This window comes from Anastrepha obliqua, chromosome 5 (genome assembly GCF_027943255.1).
Source record: "Anastrepha obliqua isolate idAnaObli1 chromosome 5, idAnaObli1_1.0, whole genome shotgun sequence".
Classification (NCBI taxonomy): Eukaryota; Metazoa; Arthropoda; class Insecta; order Diptera; family Tephritidae; genus Anastrepha; species Anastrepha obliqua.
The window spans coordinates 16,011,655-16,025,179 of NC_072896.1; the positions used below are offsets into that span (position 1 = coordinate 16,011,655).

At 31.1% G+C, this 13,525-nt stretch overlaps 1 long non-coding RNA gene across 1 annotated transcript in view; it reads right to left on the reverse strand.

The window, feature by feature from the left end:
- LOC129248657 (uncharacterized) overlaps positions 1 to 13,525 on the reverse strand; it is an 81,601-nt gene that overhangs the window by 40,794 nt on the left and 27,282 nt on the right. The window contains exon 2 of the long non-coding RNA XR_008582634.1: positions 11,130 to 11,179. This is a non-coding gene — a long non-coding RNA (uncharacterized LOC129248657). The remainder of the gene's footprint in view (positions 1 to 11,129; positions 11,180 to 13,525) is intronic.

The window sequence follows — 13,525 nt, forward strand, 5'->3', positions numbered from 1 at the left end:
CTACAACTAAATCAATCTTTAGAAAAATTCGGGGCAATGTTAAAAATATTTGGATCATTTGATGTGGAATCGCTCAGCAGAGTTTGGCAGAGGGGAATCTAAGTTAGGAGAGTAGAGTTCAAGGATAGAGAGAATAAAACTTCAGAGAGGTGGGTAGAGAAAAAGAGAAAGAGGCAAGGAGAAATCGCTAACATTCGTAACTCACCCGACTCAGAGAGAGAGGCCAGGAGAAATCGCTAACATTCTGAGAATTCTGAGCGGGCAGAGTTCTGTTGTCGAGTCCCCCTATTGACACTGCAGCCGAAGTTACTCTCGCAATTTTATTTCGGATGGCCAATCCTTGAAATCAATCGGATGGATTGGATGGCGCCCACGATGGAGAGAATAATAAAGTGGCACCGATCGCGGTACTCCTACTTTGCGCTCAGCGAATTGGGCAGAATCTCTGTGTGGGTGACGTGAACTTGTGCAATTTATTCGTGTGTTTTTTGTGTAATTTCTTATTTTTCTAGCATTCATGTTGACATTTTCTCTCACGCAATTGCATCAGTGTGAATGCACGCCTGTCTGATAGATAGAATCCTGTATTCTATTATTCCTGGATTTGAAGCACTCACCAAGTCAGTTATTCCTTGCATGGAAGAGAGTTGGTGGATATAAGGGGACAGACTAATTAAGCTGTACAGGCAATTTGTGATCTGTGTCCCGCTTTTTGATGGGGCAACCTTGCAGCCTGGAGACTACATACATGAGATGCGTCTTTATCTTATAGGGAAGTGCATTTGCTTTGACGAAAGTTTCAATGACGATTTTCGACTACATACAAGCGCAATTTTATTAAAAAAGCATCAAATTTTATTCTGGCTCAAAAATTATTTTTGGATTTTAGGATTTTGGATTTATACAAATTTCCTTTCGAGAAAAGCCAAAGAAAGAAGTATATCGATCTTGATTTGGTTGACCAATTCACATGGCGGAAGCGCAAAATATTAATCATCTGCAAGGCATATTTACACCGACCTCACCAGTTTAGTGATGAATCTCCAAAAACAAAACCAAAAGCAAAGACACAAAAAGAATATAAAAAAATTGCATTAAATTCAAAATTTTGCAATCTCAATAGAACACCTTTTATTTCATATGAGTGCAACACATGTTGACACTTATTTGTGCTGACAATATAGTTCCGTGGCGCAGTAATAAAAAACAAAACTTTGTGGCAGGCGGTCAGCAAAGCAAAAACCCCACTTAAATATACGACTTGTCCACATACACACACTCACACGCACACTCCTATGCTTTCATAATAATGAAGATGCGAATGATGCGGATATTATGGCAGAAATCTGTTGCCTGTTTGTAGAGTGGCACTAAGTGGCAGCGTGAGGCGACATTTATTAAAACTGCACGAGCATATGAAGAGCGCGACAATGAATAAGTGATGAAAATAAAAATGTAAATACCAATAAAAACAAAAAACGAGGAAGCTGCAAGTTTTTAACAGAAAGGCACTCAAAATCATTGAAATGTGAAAAAAGCGCACAAAAAAAGCGCGCCACCATTACAGTTGAGTGGAATTAATCCATCTTACGCGCACACAAGCAATAAGAAAATTGTGAAAGAAAAATTAAATTTTTTCAATTTGAAATTTTTCAAACAAATTAGCCATTTCTGAATGGAAAACAAGGCAAAGTAAAATTATACAATTATTGGTATAAAGGCTTTATGAGAAATAAAATGTACATTTTTGCTGAATCTTTTCAGATGCCATGGCATTTAATGCTTATTATAATTTACATTTACTCCTCGTACGTATTTCTAGTTACTCGGAAAGCAATCCTTACAGCTGCAGTTGCACGCGCTGGAAAATCTTTTTGCGCGTACGCAAAACAAAAACAAAATAAATCGAAATTCCACATGTGCCGCCAGCCAGCGAGTATTATTAATTTGGTTACGCCTCGCTGGTACATCGACATGGTCGGAAAGATTTTTGTAAGCATCGAGTTCTGGGAATATAAATGTTTTTCGGTTTTTTCCATGCCATGAAAATTCGGCGAATAAATTTGACCAGCGTGAACGGCATGTGGCAAACTGGCTGAGCGTAGGCCAATTTTGGCTGGAAGATATATGAAGTAGGAAGAAGTTTTTGTGAAGAGTGAAAATATGCCGAAAAATCTGTGTAGGCGCAGTGCTGAAATTTCAAAGGGCAGGATGAGATATTCGATGTGTTAAATTAGTGTTGTTATAATTAAAACGCTGCTATGAATAAAGGCGGCTTAAAATGAGTTAAAAATAAATAGCACTTTATTTTTAGTATTTTTAAGAAAAAAAAATAATAAACATAAAAGCAGTCGAGATTGGCGCTATGGCCTCAAGCGACACTTCATAAAAGCCTATTACCAACCACATCATAACTACAGTATTCAGAGCTCTGTTAAATGCTGGCAACAGATGACTACCCGTGCCCGTGCCCAAGAGATAACAGCTCTGCTAAGTTTTAGAAATATATTTGAAGTATGTCTACCGCTACAGAGTTTACAGAACCAGTCGATTTTATTCTACATTTAAGATGTGCTGACAACATATGACTACCAGAGCTGCCCCTCCCCCAGAAGTTAACAGCTCTGCTAAATTTCAGAAATATGTTAAAGCATTTTCATCATACAGAGGATACTAAACCTGAAAGTCTCCGTTGCTAGCGTTGTGTTTCATTTTGTTTGTTTAACAATTTTATTGGTATTTAAGCTTAGAAAAAAAACTATATACATAAAAAAAAAATAAAAAACAATAAAAAATATAAGAATATAAAAAAATTTATAAAAAAATATAAAATTGTATAAAAAAAATAAAAAACAATAATATATATAAAAAAATAAAAAATTGTATAAAAAAAAATAAAAAATAAAAAATATAAAAAATAAAAAAATTTATAAAAAATAAAAAACAATAAAAAATATAAAAAAATAAAAAAAATTTATAAAAAAAATAAGAAACAATAAAAATAAAAAAAAAAAAAAAAAATTTTATAAAAAAAAAATAAAAGACAATAAAGAATATAAAAAAATAAAAAATTTTATAAAAGAACACTAAAAAAATTAAAAATTATATAAAAAAAAATAAAAAATTGTACAAAAAAATTATAATATAAAGAAAAAAATTTAATAAAAACTTAAGTATAAAAATCAGACGACAATAATTTTTTTTTTTTTGTTTTGTTTTTTTGTTTTTTTTTTGAATTGTGCTGACAACAGAGCCGAATTAAAAAAAAAAATGAGTATACACTTCGTTAATTACAGAGAACAAATACTTATGGGAAAATTGAGGGGAAACAAATTGTCTGTCCAAAATTTCCAATCGTACAAAATTTAATCACTAATCTCTCTTTTGTTTGTATAGCTCCAAATTGGCTGTCTCCGAAAGTACGAGTATCTTGGTATGCATCACTGTGAACATAACATTTTCTGTAAAGCCAATAAAGTTAAGACAATTCCATGCGAAGAGCTTATGAGCCTTGCACAGCAACAATGCATAACAATTTAGGTATATAAATGTAGTTTAGCCTTGGTGTACTAATGCAATTTGGCACCTAAAATTTAATGTAGTTGAAGAAAATATTCCAAACAGTATGAGGGTAGGGCTAGAAAAGGCTAGCTAAGGTTAGGAAGGCCGCTCAAGAATAATCTCATTTAGAAATGAACTGATCCAGGACACTGTCAGGAGATTGTGAGCAAACATGCGTTTCAGATTCTACGAATGATGCGTCATTTCGGTACCTTTAATACATTTTTGATTCTCTGGATATCTCTCAGCGAAAGAAAAAAAGTAGCACGAAGTCCTTTAAATGATATGTGCAAAATGGTGAGCAAAGAAGGTGCTTCCAGTTAGCCTTAGGCTTATCGATGTTACAAGTTATGAATATTTCCTTTTTATCAATCCCAGTTGATCATCTAACAACACAACACCACACTTAGTTGGAGCCCCTGCCACTCTGGAGTAGAGTGAATAGTGTGCAAGGAAAGGCTTTGAGCTAGACCTTCAGCGAATGGTAGAGGACATAAGCATTCCTCTGAACGAGTTATACACTGCGATTGACTTGAGCGTAATCGCGGAAACCAATAGAAGTTGGTCTCTGACCCCTAACTATAGGGTATCCCAAGCGCTCCGACCAAAACTGAATCTTAAAAGGACAAAATGTCCGATTGGATCAACTACCCGCATCCTCACAGATGTTATAGCGCGTCACTGCACTATTGGCACTCTAGCCAGTGAATGGCTGTACCTCACAATGACTTCTGCAAGAGGTGTGGAGATGCAGAAGAAATTGAGTCGGTACAACTCCTCCTCTGTGAATGACCTGCACTTCAAAGAAGGCGTGCCAAATATCTTGACGAGTAAATACTTTGAAGACCTGGGAAATTTGCAACATGTTTCACTGGAGGACATAGTTACCACAATGCATACGAGGGTCGTTCGAAAAATTCGTGCTGTGTCAGCGAGATAGCAATACTGCCGCGTATCGAGGTTATGTTCATTTTGTAGCATCTCTTTGTGTTTAACATTCGTTTGAATCGAGGAAGTCGAAGTAGGTGATTTTCAAAACAATCCTTTTCCATCACAACAACTCATGCCTCAGCAGTTATGGTCGCAAAATTAAGGGAAATAGGGTTCCAACTCGTTTCACATCCCCTCAATTCTCTAGACTTGGCTCACGCTGATCTCCCGGACTTATATTTGTTTCCCAGTTTGGCTGGATTATGACTCTATTATTCGAAAGGGAAGAAGAGAACTAGAACGCTGAAGCCTAGTGGTAGTGTATAAGCCTAAAAGGAGGGAAATTTCAAACGGTCCTCGTACTAATTTACCAGCATCTCTTGGAATTGTTAAAAGATAGTTTAGTGCGGCGTTATAGTTTGACGCAGAGTCAGAAGTCTATACCCAGTTTTTTATATGCATACAAATTACTCGTACTAAAAAGCGCAAAAACAAAAAGAAATAAAAATAGAATAAAACACTTAATAAAGATAAATAATATCTTACTAGTTCAGAGCTAGTGAAAACAGAATACGTCGGGCAACTGACATTTACTAGAGCAGTAGCGGGTAGAACTCAAGAGTTTTTATATATTAAAGAAGAGGTCGAACTCAATTAATGGCTCTCAATTCCCCAAAAGTGCTAGTGATTATTATTTTAGTGATTATCATATGATAAATTCAAAAGTACCCAAAAAATATCAATGCAAACCAACCTACCCAGGCGAAAACCTCACCTCTTCGCACACACAACCGATAGCATGTGAGATAGGAAATGGCAATGGTACTTCACTTTTGTATTGATTTAACGAAATATCATTTAAGTTTTATTGCCAACGATAAGATTTTACGATAAATAGAAAATTCTTAGAATTTTGCTATTTCTGTTTGGCATTTTACTTAGGCAATGAACATATTTAGGACCTACTTAAGAGCTTTGCAAATGCAAATAACAAAGTTGACAGCCTAGTGAGCTCAGAAAATTTCGGTTATAGTATAAATTAATTCGAGTAGAGAGCTATTTTTACGATAAAGAAACAAATAAGCAACCTTAGTCTACTAAGGAAAAAAATTTCATTGTTGCTGAGGGCGGACTGAAAACTTTTTACGATATGAAAACCAAAATTAAGGGTTTTTTCTAATAGCGTTCGCCTCTTGGCAGGCATTGACAGACCTTCGAGGATATTCCTGATATGAAAAAGCTCATATGAATATTTATATAAATCGCCTATAGTCCCCCTCGTTAAAATCTTTGTATCGTTGTAAGCCATATCAAGTAACAGGTCGAACATACACCTGTTTTCACAATAAGATCAGCCCAAATATTGTGAGGATTTGACTATTTATTTATGTTTTTGTTTTAATAATTTTTTAAAGAAAACTTAATTAAGAAAAGAAAATTTAAAAAAAATTCATCTAAATTAAAAATTTTTTTAAACAAAATTTTTAGAAAAATTTAGAGTATAGTTTTACAGCCCACTGAATTTTGGTTTGGTCCAACAAAGTGCACGTTTGATGTGGCTTAAAAGTCGCGTTGATTTTTCATAATTTTTGTTTTTTTTGCTGGCGGTCTTGTGCTTTTCTTCATACAAAAGTAAGCATAAAAAAATGCTAACACAATTAACAAATTTAATTACCAAAACTCAACTCGAATCACTTGAAATTGGTAAAAGGGGAAATTTTAAGGGCTGAAAAACTGCATACCCCCAATTTATCATAAAATTCTGAATAAAAAGTTAGAAATTTTTAACAAATTTTCTTGAATTTTTAAAATTTTGCACATAGTTTGAAACTTCAATTTATATGGTGTTTACTGTAGTACAAAAAACAAAAAACATTTTTATAAAAGAATTAAAAAAAAGAACATTTTATAAAAAAATACAAAAAAAAATTTAATAAAAAAATAAAAAAAAACATTTTTATAAAAAAATAAAAAAAAAAAATTAAAAAAAAAATTAGAAAAAAAACATTTTTTATAAAAAAATTAAAAAAAAGAACATTTTTATAAACAAATTAAAAAAAAAAAAACATTTTTATAAAAAACTAAACAAAAAAAACTATTTTATAAACAAATTAAAAACAAAAAACATTTTTATAAAAAAATAATACAAAAACATTTTTATAAAAAAATTAAAAAAAAAAAACATTTTTATAAAAAAATAAAAAAAAAACAATTTTATAAAAAAATTAAAAAAAAAAATTTTATAAAAAAATAAAAAAAAAAAACATTTTTATAAAAAAGTGGGCTGAAAAACTGCATACCCCCAATTTATCATAAAATTCTGAATAAAAAGTTAGAAATTTTTAACAAATTTTCTTGAATTTTTAAAATTTTGCACATAGTTTGAAACTTCAATTTATATGGTGTTTACTGTAGTACAAAAAACAAAAAACATTTTTATAAAAGAATTAAAAAAAAGAACATTTTATAAAAAAATACAAAAAAATTTAATAAAAAAATAAAAAAAAAACATTTTTATGAAAAAAAAAAAAAAAACAATTTAAAAAAAAATTAGAAAAAAACTTTTTTTATAAAAAAATTAAAAAAAGAATATTTTTATAAACAAATTAAAAAAAAAAAAACATTTTTATAAAAAACTAAACAAAAAAAAACTATTTTATAAACAAATTAAAAACAAAAAACATTTTTATAAAAAAATAATACAAAAACATTTTTATAAAAAAATTAAAAAAAAAAAACATTTTTATAAAAAAATAAAAAAAAAAAACAATTTTATAAAAAAATAAAAAAAAACAATTTTATAAAAAAATTAAAAAAAAAAACATTTTTATAAAAAAGTGATAAAAAAACATTTTTATAAAAAAGTGATAAAAAAAAATTTTACAAAAAAATTAAAAAAAAAAAAAACATTTTTATAAAAAAATTAAAAACAACAAAAAAAAATTAAGGAAAGTGAATAAAATAATGAAGGTCAAACAAATTTCAAAATAACTGCGGCACCTTTGAAATAATTGTCTTCCTGCAACTCATTTCGCTCGGCCGCCGTAACCGAATGGGTTGCTGGGTGACTACCATTCGAGAGTGCGTAGGTTCGAATATCCGTGCATGCAACAGCAAAATGAAAAAAGTTTTCTAATAGCGGTCGCCCCTAAGCAGGTAATGACAAGCCTTCGAGTGTAATTCTGCCATGAAAAAACTCCTCATAAAAAACCATTTGCCGTTCGGAGTCGGCTCAAAACTGTAGGAACAACATCAAGATGCACACTACAAATAGGAGGAACACCACATTAATTTTCTATTGTAATTTTCTAAGCACCATTATAACAACACTAAACTGCACGTACAGTAGTATATAGTAATACTTTAAACCAATAATTTTTACTGGAATTCCCATTAACACATTCCTTCACATCCCTTCTTCTAATGAAACAATAAAATAAATGGAAATAAATTAAAAATACTAATTGCACCGCTTCTATGTGCTGAGCTGAGAAGGTCACGTGCGCTCCATTATCCCATAAGTGCTGACTTTGATGCTGACGCGCTACTTAATTCACTTCAATTTCTGTTGGCAGTAATCGCTTGCACACGCAAAATTTTAATTTGAATCCATCTAAATCCACAGCTAATTACAAATCGTAAAAGTTGGCATCAAATGGAGAAAGTGCAAGTATAAGTAAAAAAAGATTTGTGTGTGCTAGTAGCGGCTACCAACAATTAACGTCATCTCATCATCTCTCGTGTCTCTCATTTGGAATTATTTATTTAATTTCTGCATAAGAGTATATCCTACGCACGTTTTCCTACACTACTTCGAAATCAGAATCAGTTCATTTTACACTCTCAGATACCTGACGTTTTCCATGGTGCCCCTATATTGCACCATCGCAACATAACCGCCCTAAGTGGTGAAATTAATTAACGCCTCACTTGTCAAGGTCAACATAATTCAGTCTTCAGCCGACCAACCAATCATCAAACCATGGCTAGTTGGCTGCGGTTGGGTTGGTCGGTTGGTAAGCTGGTGTTGAGCTGTAAAACGTGCTCCAGTTAACGCAGTTTGCTTGTGTAAAGATGTAGGTACAACAACTAACATGCACAACAACATCAAGGGTCACCGCGTCAGCAACTTAACTACTCAAAATCTTAAGCTGAAAATGTGCTTAGAGCGCAATATGAGTTTTGTAACTGTTGCCGCTGCTGCCGCTGCTGCTGCTGCTGTTGCTCTCTCTGTTACTGCTAATTGGCTGTTGGGGAAAACCTGTGCTTAGTAGAGCGAAAATCTTATTACATAAATGTTATTTAGATCGCATAGGTAGCCAATTGCATTTGTGACCTTGCGTATAGCATACTTTTTTGATTGGTCTGCTCTTTTTATGTCTCCTCTTAATTGCAAGGCATTTTTTCGTTGTAATGATCCAAAGCTGACACTAATTGATTTCATACTTGTCGATGTGGATGGCCAATTATTGACTAATTTGCGGAAAAATGTTGAAATAATTTACGAAATATTAAAACATATACAAAATAATAAAATATTATTGCTTTATTAATGTCAGATGCAATTTTAATATACAATTTTCGGCATTATTACAAAATATGTAATCTCAGTTCACAGCTTTTACTAAGAAAATCTGTAGACTCTTAATTTATATGCTACTCGCAAAAATTGAGAAATGTCAGTCACAAACAAACGAGCCTCATCTTTTGCGGGGATCACCTGTGGCTTAGAAGCGGCACTTTTATAACTTTAAGATTTATGATTTATTTGCCAAATTCTTATCTCAGGCTAACCCAGATTTTCGATAAGCAGTTTACCATTAAAGCGTGCCACCAGTTTGTTGTAAGAAGACTGCACAGGAGGCATTTGTGAGTTTGATTTATACTCTGATGCTCTTGATTAATCCAGTGGCAAAAAGTTTTGTGTATGTAGATTAGGGTGCCCACCACAAAGAACAAAACCGTTTTCCCATCGGAATTATAAACTACTTTGGAAAAATATTACAATTTTTGTGAGCTAGGCTGATGTGAAAATGCCTCCAGAAACTGTGATTTTTAAAGATAAAAAATGTTTAAAAGTATCTTTGCAGAAAATAGCCTCAGATAATGGAAGAATTTAAGCTTCAAAATGTTTCAAAATTGTATCGAATGAAATCAAGCAAAAAAAAATTTTATGAAATATTTAAAAAAAATTAATAAAATATTTAAAAAAAATTTAAACAAAACTATGCAAAAATATATATTTGGTATGGGAATAAGTTTTCCTCCTCGTAAAAGAGGTGTCGCTGCTGGTACTATTTTGGTGTTCGCTTTAGTAATAAACTGGCGATTTGAAGGTGTATATGTGAGGACTCTATCGCCTACGTTTGTCCCGAAAAAACAGTATTTGCGGGAAGTCAAGCTTCATTATCACCTTTCAAAGAAAATTGCAGCTGAAACGAGTCGCATATTGATCAATATTTAAGGTAATCACGCTCCATCAAATATTATTTGTAAAGAGTGGAAAAAGCTTAAAAAACAATCTAATATAAAAAAAAATAAAAATAAAATAATAAAAAAAAACAATAATAAAAAAAGTAAAGAAAACAATAAAAATAAAATTGAAATACATAAAATTAATAAATTTTTTTTTTTGTTTTCGGAAGGAACATAACTCTGTCAAATTGTGACCGCATAGATTCCACTTTACATTTGCTGGAGATTTTTTGCATTTTTACGCAGACCCTTCGAACTTAAATTCTTCTATCATCTGAGATTATTTTTCAATAAAATTTATTTACAATTAAATAGAAAATTTATTATTACGAGTATTGTAAATAAAATTTATTTAAATTTACAGGAAAAACTAGATGAGCTTTTAACCATCCAACATTCCACGTCGAGCTGAATGCACGAGTGACGTTTTGAAAACATTCGTTGACCGAATTAGCCTTCTAAAAGGCAAGTGAGAACATTTAAACAAGCAACGCTAAGCAGCAACTGAGTTCTTATCTAAGCCGGTCAGAGCTCTCAGCCGCTGGAATCAAAACATTTAATCAAAAATAAATAAATAAGTAGTAAATTAGTGGCACCGTGAGCCAATTTTTCGTTCCTCAACATCCGTCAATGACTCCCAATAGGCCAGTTAAGGAATTTATATGCAGGTTTTGCTCTTACAAACTCTTCGCTGGCTCCCCCTGACTGGTGGTTTGTACGAGTTGCGGTTATGAGTGATTATCCTCATTATCGCAAGAGTTGGCATTGACTTCAGTAGCTTCGCATGACAGTACGACCAAGCAGCTTAAACCGTAAAGCTAACGAGTTGAATATGATTACTTTTTGGAGCGTCAGAGCTCAATACGCATTAGGGCACAGATTGGCTTATTTTACATGCTGCTGAACTCAAAATAGTCATTAAAAAAAATTGTTTAGGCAATTTCTCACAGTTGACAGTGACGCAGTTATACTTATACAATTATACTTATAAGCTCACTACTCCACAGAGAAATTAAATGAAGAAAAAAAAAATATTAAAAATTTGTTTACCAAAATTTCTTTTGATTTTAAGAATTTGTTAAACCCCCACTGGCGGCTTTCATAAGTTCGAGGTATATAAAAAAAAGTTATAAATCAATGATAATCCCGCCTATTCAACTTACCATTTCCGCAATGCTGTGGCTGGCTGTGTATAAGAAGCACAATGGACTACCTGAAAGTAAAGAAAATTGTGTCAAATTAGTTAAGTGAATAATTCAGGCGATAAAAACCAAAAGTATGCAGAAAGTTGTATAAAATCAGTGAAAACTAAATTTGGTATGGCCTTCACCAGAATTTCTGCGCTCACATAGCATCGCCGCTGGCATATAAAACTACTTTGACGAAGATTAAACGCAAACAATTCCGCTAAACATTCAAGGGATCAACTATACAAGCGACTACAAACCAACGCGAAACTTCGAGTGCGAAAATACGAGTATGTGCGCAAGAGCAATCACCAAGGACCCATAACAAATTGCCAAAGTAACTCTTCCGCGAACGAGCTGCTAGCCATATCACAATAAATCAGCAGGTGGGCGAGCGTGAGGTGGATTTACAACGATATGACTTGCAATACTAAAAAGGGGGCCTATGAGGATTGAAAAAGGTAGATGGAAAAATGAGAACGGTTTAAAGGCAGTAATGGAAAAGTGTGTGGAAAAGTGAAAGGATAAAAATGGAATGCATTCTTGCAGCATTTATTACGCAAGGGTGTCATTAAAAAAATGAATAGTTAAAAGTAAAAAGTGAAAAGCGAAAACAGAAGAATTATTATGTTAGAGGCAGCATTGCAATGTACTGTATCAAAATTATATTCTGTCACATAAGTGACGGTACCGAGCTCATAAAATTTAATATGAGATCTAAAAATTTCTGTAACGAGCGTGAGAAAGGAGGCAATTTTTTGTGTTTTTTTAATAAACTTGATAAATCTAATATAGTACTTCAATTTAATTGTTATTTGCTACTCTTCGAGAAGCACTGTTAGAATAATTGGAGCTTTGCACTTCGATCTAAAGGTCTTTTGAGCCTAGTATAACTATTAAGTAGAGCAATTTATATGGATATTAGAAAAATGATGAATGTAGGAGGTCGCACATTTGGTCAACGTGACAATTTTTATGCGACAGTGCTTTGTCGTGGACCGAAATTCATGAAGAGTGTATACAAGGAGCTGACCTTTCTTCAAAAAACAAAAAAAAAAATAATTTATATATAAAAAAAAATAAAACAAATAAAAAGACAAAAAATAAAAAATAAAAAAAAATCTAAAAAAAAACAAATAATAAAAAAATTTAAAAAGTCTAAAAAAAAATCACAAAAAAAAAAATTTTTTTAATAAAAAAAGGCTAAAAAACAAAAAAAAATTAAAAATTAAATAAAAAAGCCAAAATTATTGTTATATTAGAAAAATTATGAATGCAGGAACCGAAATTCATGAAGAGTGTGTACAAACGGCTGTCCTTCTTTCAAAAAAAAACATTTATATATAAAAAAAATCAAAAACAAAAATATAAAATCTAAAAAAATTAAAACAAAAAAATAATAATAAAAAAATAAGAAAAAAAAAAATAAAAAAACAACAAAATTAAAAAAAAAACCAAGAAAAAAATGGAATTAAAAAAATTTTTTAAACCATAAAAAAGTAGAGAAATTTATATGGATATTAGAAAAATAATGAATGCAGCAGGTCGCACATTTGGTCAACGTGACAATTTTTGTGCGACGGTGCTTTGTTTTGGTCCGAAATTTATGAAAAGTGTGTACAAAGAGTTGTCCTTTCAAAAGAAAAAAAAAATTATATATAAAAAAAATAATAATAAATAAATACAAAAGTCTAAAAAAATCACAAAATAAAATAAAAAATATTAAAAAAATTAAAAAAAACCTTTAAAAAATAAAAATAAAGAAAAAAATAAACAAAAACAAAAATAATAAACAAATAACAAAAAAAGAAAATAAAAAAGTAATAAAAAAATAGTATAAAAATAAAAAATAACAAAATAAAAAAACAAAAATAAAGGAAAAAATAATATTAAAAAAAATTTTTAAATACAAAAAAATATATAAAAAAAATATATGTATATAAGAACATATATATAAAAAGACATATAAAAAATATTAGAATTATATTTATACAAAAAATTAAAAAAAATTCTGAAACATTCTAGTAGTATTTTTACACTGGACAACACAAAAAACAAATGTTATAGTTCTGTAAATATAGATTAAACTGCAAAATTTACAAGGCAAACATTTTTATTCTTATTTTTATTATTATTTTAGGTAGTTGTTCGAAGAGCTGTAATTTTATATTATGTGATAGTGGCAAAACTGCCTAAATGTACTGATGAGAGGAGTGACTGATCTTATTCTTCGCGAACGGGACAAAAAATACCCGAATGGCGAGCGTTTTTTACGAGCTTGAGAACTTAAAAGGGTAATACGAAACAGAAATATTGTTGGAATGATTTTTTTTTTTTTCATTATAATTTTATAGAGAGTTTTTTTTGTTTGT